Source organism: Austrofundulus limnaeus, unplaced genomic scaffold (genome assembly GCF_001266775.1).
Source record: "Austrofundulus limnaeus strain Quisiro unplaced genomic scaffold, Austrofundulus_limnaeus-1.0 Scaffold381, whole genome shotgun sequence".
Lineage (NCBI taxonomy): Eukaryota > Metazoa > Chordata > Actinopteri > Cyprinodontiformes > Rivulidae > Austrofundulus > Austrofundulus limnaeus.
In genome coordinates this window covers 161500-169457 of record NW_013952783.1, presented here as the reverse complement: position 1 = coordinate 169457, position 7958 = coordinate 161500, and the positions used below count along the sequence as shown (strand labels likewise).

The 7958-nt window shown below is 38.8% G+C and overlaps 1 protein-coding gene across 1 annotated transcript in view; it reads right to left on the bottom strand.

Annotated features, from left to right (window-relative positions):
• Positions 1-7958, bottom strand: part of cd276 (CD276 molecule) — a gene marked incomplete in the record, with an annotated part of 90912 nt that overhangs the window by 30738 nt on the left and 52216 nt on the right.

Here is a 7958-nt window from a genome sequence, read left to right as displayed (position 1 = left end):
TATATATATATATCTGTTCGTTACAATTCAGCATTCAAAACATTTTTTAAGCCATTATAACCACCTGGAGTGCTTTCTTGACAAATACTTCTTATAAGTTGTGGCTGTTTTGTGTTCCATAGGAGGCCACAGAGGACTGTAAGGGTAAAAAATAGATGTTTAATGGGGGCACGCAGGAGAATGATAAAACACCACCTCCATATGGAGCCTCTACACAGGGCGCAATGCCAGAAATTAAGCTTCCTTAGTCACTGGGAGACACTATACGAGACTCACAAGGTGCCAGCTTAAGTATTGTTTGGGCTTCAGTGAATCTGAGAGCCAAGATTTGCAGGTCTTTTTACAAGCCGGAGTGTTTTCTTTCCAGCACCTTTGGTAGAATAAAGTGCTTCTAAGACTTTCCTGCCTGTCATCTTGGTTCTGCAATGTAAAGACAGTGGAGATCAAAGCTGAATTCTCTCTGTCACCCCAGTTTTACCTGCCTACAAGAAACCTAGCCTCTTAAGCTGGGACCAAAGGAGAATAATGTCCCCTGACAGAAGGATGGCTTCAGGCTAAGAAAAGCCTCAAGCTCATTGCAGACAAGCTGGAAAGATGAGGAAGAGGAGAGCGAGAGTCAATTAGGTTTTTCTTTCATTGTCACAATGAACAACCTGGCCTTATACTGCCTGGCTGTGAAAATAGTGGGAAAGAAAAGGGGGACCTGAAAGGTGAAGAGTTGATCACAGAAGAATGATGTGGACTTGAGGCTAGCCCAGAGGTGGAACAGGGCCTGGGTCTACTGGAGGACCTATTCAGCCCTCCACAGGAGCACAGACTGTAAACAAAGTATCTACAGTGTTAGGTAATAATATATGATGGAAGAAAGTAAAGTGAATGCCAAAGTTTGTACGTAAGTAGACATCATGCTTTTAAATCTTTTTTAGCTTGATAGAGAAGTTTTTATGCAGCACTGGGAGAGACTACAGCTTCATTCACAAAACAGCTCAGTCCAGGACTAATGTGTTTTCTATACTCCTCGGATCATTCAGAAAAAAACGGAGGCGGCAAGGGGGGCGGGGTATTTTTGAGGCTCATTATACAGGTAAATGTCTAAAGGGGTTGACATGTATGTTTATGGTTAGTTTAAAAAACACATGGAACCACTGGATCGCTAAATTAAGTTAATTCAGTTTGCTGTGTTTGATACAACAGAAGTCCATCACACAATAAATACATCGCGGTCCACTTCAGCCGACCTGAGATCTGCTCCACCCCTTTTTTGTTTCTGCACTGCTGGATTCATTTCTGAATGTGTTCATGTGAGCGGGAACTGGCCGGCTTTTCCTGTGATTAATGAATGACCTGAGGGAGCTTAAAGCTGCACTGGTCTGTGTGGCAATTTCACTGAACTGTCTTGTGAAAAAGGTTTATGTAAGTTAAAAATTTCTGCTTTCCTGGAGACTCAAAAGTACACAACAAAATGTATTTAATGGCTAAAAAAGTGAATTTTGCATATGTCCCTTTAAAATTACATTAATTTGAGACTGACGAGGTGATTACTACTTATTAACTTAGTGAATGTAACATTGTCACTTTATGTGTCTTCATTTACTTTTTGTGGAGCACAGTAAATCTGTCAGAAAAGTTGCTGGGGAAAAAAATCTAAACAGCAGTAATGGAGAGGGAACGACCTCTGTGTCAGAGTACGTGGATTACCCAAAATGAAAAACATGAGCATGAATATTAGCATTACATTGAACAAATGATTATGAATATATTCCAGCTTCAGTTTCAATTACAAACCTCAAAGGTGTCTCACAAAACTGCACAACCCTCCCCACTTATCTGAGGCACTGAAAACCTTATGACTACACAGAGCTACCAGCTGCTCTTGTTATAGCTCAAAAACACCTCTCCTCGCTGGGTAAAGACAAGAAGCTGACTTGTAGAGGGAAAACTTGGCAAACTGAGATTGATGGTGACAGGTTTCCATCCTGTCAGCATCTTTGCTCTGAGCCTTCACTCCTTTTTGCATTTCAGTAAATAGCTTTTCAGCAAGATGCTACCTCAGTGTCTTATTGGCATGCGGAGAGGTAACGCGCTGATCTCTAGGACAACCCAGCGCCCATTTACTTACACAATTTGTTTGACATTATTGCCCTTCCCTTGACGCTATGGGCTTGTGGCAAACACGAGTGTACGATGTGCAGACTTGCACATTAAACAGAGTAATGGCTCTGCATTTATAGGAATAAAGTTCCTAACTGCCCTCTTTTTTTCTCAGCTGGAGAACTATAAAAGCCATCTGGTGGTGGTGGTGGGAGTGAAGGAGGGCATGTGAGGGACTAAGGTGGATGAGTTAGTGAGTCCATGAAGGTTGAAAGGACAAAGTGAGGCGGTGAGTGACCCAGTGACCCAGGTATGTAAAAAAATAAAATAAAATACTAAATCGCAAAGTGAATTTCTTGAACTGCAAGTGAACTATCAAGGCAGAAACAGTAGAAATGCTGGACTGTGGTTGAATTACAATGATTTTTTTTAATGCTGTTGCTGTTTTTTAGTCTCCCTCTCCCCTGAACTTGTAAACTGTCTCAGAGCTGTCAATGTGACCTTTCTCTATGGGAAAGTTGGCACCAAGTCCAGGGGTAAGCTGCCTTTAGTGAAGTGCTATGGATTTATAATGATGAGTTACTGTGATAAGGTTCCCTTAGCAGTGAAATAAGACTGACTTAAACCTGACTGATCGATAGGTGAATCATTTCTTTGATGTTCAACAGTATTACAGCCCTCAAAGACACTTAAGTGGTGTGCTGATGCTAAATTATAGTTTTAATTGGAAAGTTAGTCTGAATAAGAATGAAATGAATATGGTGCTCTGAAACAGAAACAAAACATTAAACGAGACAACGAAATGCAAATGATAAATTGATCACATATCTCTTCTGCGTTTGTACAGAGGAAATACCTACTTAGACTGCTGGAGTTACATAAGTGTTATTATTCAACATATGCCACCAAAATGTCAAGAAATATTAGCTAATTGCTTTTTGGGTCACACTGAGGACTTGTTGAGCCACAGGTCATTTGCAAAGAATGATTTCAAGTTTACACTAAGATGAGTTAGATTCAGGCTAAAGAGATTGTTGCATCTTTGTAGCTAAAGGCAATCCCATACCCAATAGACCATCTAATTATCTGAATATAAAAGTGTAAGCCAACCACATGTGTGTCATATTACGTGCAAAGGGGTGCAAAAAAAGTATTATAAGCTCTTTGGTGGAATATGCAAACCCTGGCCAAGGATGAAGGAGGGCAATATAACCAGAATAAACTTCACATCAACACAGATACATGCCTTGATCTGGATCTGAAAACACTATTTGTTCTGACAGAGAATGTATTTTAAATGTCACGCCAAAGAGCACCACAAGCATCAGGGTGTTGAATGTTACTATACCATAGCATTTGGCTTGAGCTTTTGCTAAAACAAACATATATTCACATGCAAAAATGGGGTGAAGAAATGGAGTCAGACAGCTAAGTTGAGAGAAGCAAACCATGAGGAAACGCGTCAGCTAGTGTAAGGGCTATTTGAAAACATGCTGCAGCTCTGACATGAGCACTGGTGTAAAAAAGGAAAATCACAAAGCAGGCAGTGCTGGCAGTGTCCTCGTCCTAATGATAAGACAAGTCAACTGTGGAAGGACATGGTGGAAAAAACAGGGTTCATGGTACATGAAACAGACTTGCAAGAATTTTACTGAAAATAAAATCCCAGTTTTGTAGAGCACCAGTAGTGAGGGGAACACAGACACACACAAAGTGTCAGCTGGGCATTGTGATAGGGCTCTTATTTTTTGCCAACCATGAAACTCTTCTCCATGTTGGAAATTAGATTAACAGATGTCAAAGGATCAAAACTTGAAACAATAAAATGATCAAATCAGAGAGCAGAATGCATCCAGCTTGGAGCACATTGTAACTAAACAACAGAATGAAAACACAACAAATCTCTTACCATCTGTTTAAAAAGTGTATTTTTGTTTATAATTTGTGTTGAAAAGCCTGATAAAAGGACTGGACATCTTAGCTGACTGTCTCACAAAACACCCTGGCCATCTCATCCAACATCTAGTCCGAGCTAACTGTCTCTAAGCACCTTTCTCCTCCCTCTCTGCTCCATTGGGGCCTCAATTAAAATCTCCTCTGATGTCTAGGAACTGACAGAGAGTCCATCACTTCTGCACATTCCTCTCTACTGAAAGTGGCATTAAGATGGTGGAAGCAAAGGGGACTATTGATCTTATTTATTTGTTGGGCGGGTGTGGTGCTCCATTTTTTTTTTCTAGGTCAACTTCACAATGCTTAGTGAACTTCAATGCAATGATCTGTTTACAAGGTTGTTTGTCTTCACATTTTAGATTTAAAAATAAGAAATATCAGTAAAGCTATTGCTGAAGAAGTGCAGGGAACAATAATTAGTGAAATCCATCAAAGCAAAATCAAAGAGATCCATCAGGGTTGGATGATTCTGGTAACTAGATGTTAACCTTAAAAAGTGAAAACAAAAAAATGTATGAAAGCTTAAAAGACATGCCTAAGCAGGATTTGGTTCTTGTTACACAACTATTAATTGCTTCAGTCACCAAGACTATTGTCTATAACACACTTGGTAGAAAATAGTTAATATTTACAGTTTAAAAAGTAACTAAACCCCAAATAAACTTTTTTTGCAGATAAACTGTCTAAATTGTGCCATAAGGGGGCTTTTATGTTTCTGTGTAAACTGTGACATTTTTGTGTAAATTAATTTAACTCTGCAATAGTTGGCATAAAACCATCTTAGTGCTGCCCTCTATGGGTTGAAGGGCRGCAACTGTAGTTGAATTTTCCTATTGGTTACAATGGTACAGCTTAATGTCTGTAACAGCCCCCACATTCGGGGGGCCCTTGGTTTCTCTTGGCACCACCTATTTTGTTGGATTTTTTCAAAATTTCTCTGGGGTCGGGACTATGCTTTCACAGTGGGGCTAGTTACACATTAATGATGATTTTAGGATTTGTTTGCTGGTGTATAACATTGCATATATTTTGGTGTTTAACTGTCCACTTATCAGTCTTAACTTGTCACTTCATGTAAAATACATTGGTACTTTCTGCTACTGCTAGAAACACACCAATTAGGAAACGTGACCCAAATGAAAAAGTAAAGCTACAATTATAAAAAAAAAACTAAACAAGATAAAAAAGTGATGAAGTGCTTCAGATAATTCATTCTAACAGTGGATGAGCCACAAGTCTACTGAACATATTCAAAGGCTCATTGCACCAATAACACACGGCAGATTGAAATTCCCTGCAGACACTGTGTAATGTGAACACCTTCTTGCTGAAACAACTCCTATATTGCGTCAGTGTAGTGCAAAGTGAGTGTGAAATATCGGCAACATTTTGAACTTCAACATGATACATATTGAACCATTCATTGCTGTGTTCCTTTAAGTCAGGTTGTGGAGCTGCAGAAGCTTCTGTATAGGCTTTTCCTGTTTGCTCTAAGATTCTTCCAGCAAAACAGCAATATATAGACAATTTACTGTAGTTTATGCCAAATTTTTCCTTTTTTTACTTTTTTGCATAACTTTCTATACTAATTTTTCATTGTTTAAAATTTGTCTGTGGAACATAAATGCACAATAATTGATCAAATCTAGCCATAATTTAAATCCACTGGAACATTTGCAACTTGCATGATTAAAATCTCTGAATTAAAAAAAAGACTTCAGAATGCAAGCTAAAGCTGGTATCACAAACAAATGTACACTTCATCTGTAACATTAAAAACTGCTTGAACCTCTTCAAAGAGCGCAAGTATGCTTCTCTCACTGCTGTATTACTAGGAGAATACATAATGACGGACTTTTTTTAAAAGACATGTTTCTGCCTAAGGCTCTCATTATGAAACAGCATTTCTCATTTTCTTCTTCTCCAGTCTTTGATGGATATGGGTGAGACAGATGAATATTCTCAAAGCACTCGAGCTATGCCTTGCTCAGACTCTGGTGCAGGTCATATAATTCCTGCTGGCCATCCATCTGATAAATACTACAGAAACCCATTCAAAATTAGTATTCTGGTTGTTAAATAGTTAGCTTTTGTTAGTTTAATGTATGGATAGTCAGGTCCAAAAAAAAAAAAAAAACACTGTCTCCAACCCTGAGGGCTCAATCCCTGTTTTCCTTATTCAGAACCAAGTCCTTAAATTGGGAGAAGTTGTCTCTAATTCTGGCATCGTCACATTCAGCTGTGAAACACTCCATGCTTGCTGTAGGTCATGGTTTGGAGACACCAGAACCGCATCATCAGCAAAAAGCAAAAAGGCAGTACTGAGGTTACCACACAAATGCCTTTCTCTTCACAACTTCAGATTGAGATCCTATTCATAAAAACAACAAACAGAGTCAGAGACAAGAGGCAGCCCAGAGGGAGTTCAAGCTGCACCAGAAACAAGGTAAACTTTTGTTCTGAGAAAACTGATACAACACTTGTTTTGGGTATACAAGGATTTTATAGACCACAAAAGTAACCCCAGCACTCCACACTATTAAAGCACACACACAAAGTCCCCCTGGGGACACCATTGTAATGTAAACCTTTTCTGGGGTTGCAAAAACAAAAAAGAAAATGAAAATTAAGAAGTTGTGACTTTTGGCATTAACATATATCCCCTAAGACTCTGTTGTTGAGCATGAAAAATAAAGAGTCTAAATCATACCAGTTTCTCCATACAGTCACTTACCTTTTGTAACATGTTCATAACTGTGCATTGTAACCACAAATTCCTGCTGAATTGGTAGGAATAGCATTATGCATTAACATAACTGCATTAATCCATTTCCTTTACCCACTTTTCCGTGCAGGGTCACTGAGATGCTGGCGCCTGTCTGTAGTGTGAAAAGCAGGGTCCATCCTGGACAAGTCACCAGACAATCACAGGGACACATAAGGACAAACTAAACAAATAACCACTGAAGCTCTAATGAATACTATTTAGATTGGCAGTGACGGCTGGTATAAGTGGGCTAGTAGGGCTAAGCCCTCGTGGTGTTCACAATAAAAAAAATTAAAATAAACAATATTATAAAATTATAATATAATTATATACAATTTATAAATAACAACTTAAAAATAAACAAATTTTTAAAATAATATATCTTATTTTGTGAAATTTACAAGGAAAACTGGTGCCAAACCACCTGGGAAGATCCCAGGGTCGTTCTGCAGGGATAACTAATCACAGCCCATTTTCATTCAATGTCTGCTGTGGTTCAGAATGATTGACAGGCGTCTCGCCATGCCCCCTCGGTTTGCGGCTCATTGGGGCCAATTCTGTTCAGCCCAGGATCAGCCCAAAGCCACAGGATTCAGCCATTTAGGGTGGATGTACAAAAACGTGCCTCCAGTGTGAGTGTATGTGGGCGTGGTTTGGTGTAGACTGATGGATACGATGCGAACAGCATTAACATGTCAAGAAATTGAGTCGTTAAGCAACTTAGCCAAGTTTCTTAAAACAAAAAAGTGTTTTAGACCAGAACACACCAGGAGAAGCTTAAAGTAAAAGAGCTTGGACCAGATCAGCCGGATATGAAAAGCAGCAGAACAAAGACAGAGGGGAGAGTTTAGACTCCATTTTTTTTCCAAGAACTGGATTAGCAATAGGCTAAGCAAACTGCTTTTAGCAAGGCTAATGGTTTGTTTTGATTCATTGCCTCATTTTTAAAGCATCAGGATCTGACCCAGCATGGATTTAAACAGGTGAGAAAAAAGCTAAAATACTGTTGTAATGCTTTTAATCATAGTAGTGCTATAATATAGGCCTAGTTATGCTTTTAATCATAGCAGTGCTATAATATAGTTGTGCTTTTAATCATAGTATAATATAGTTATATTGTTTTATAATTGTTAACACAGCTTTAAAT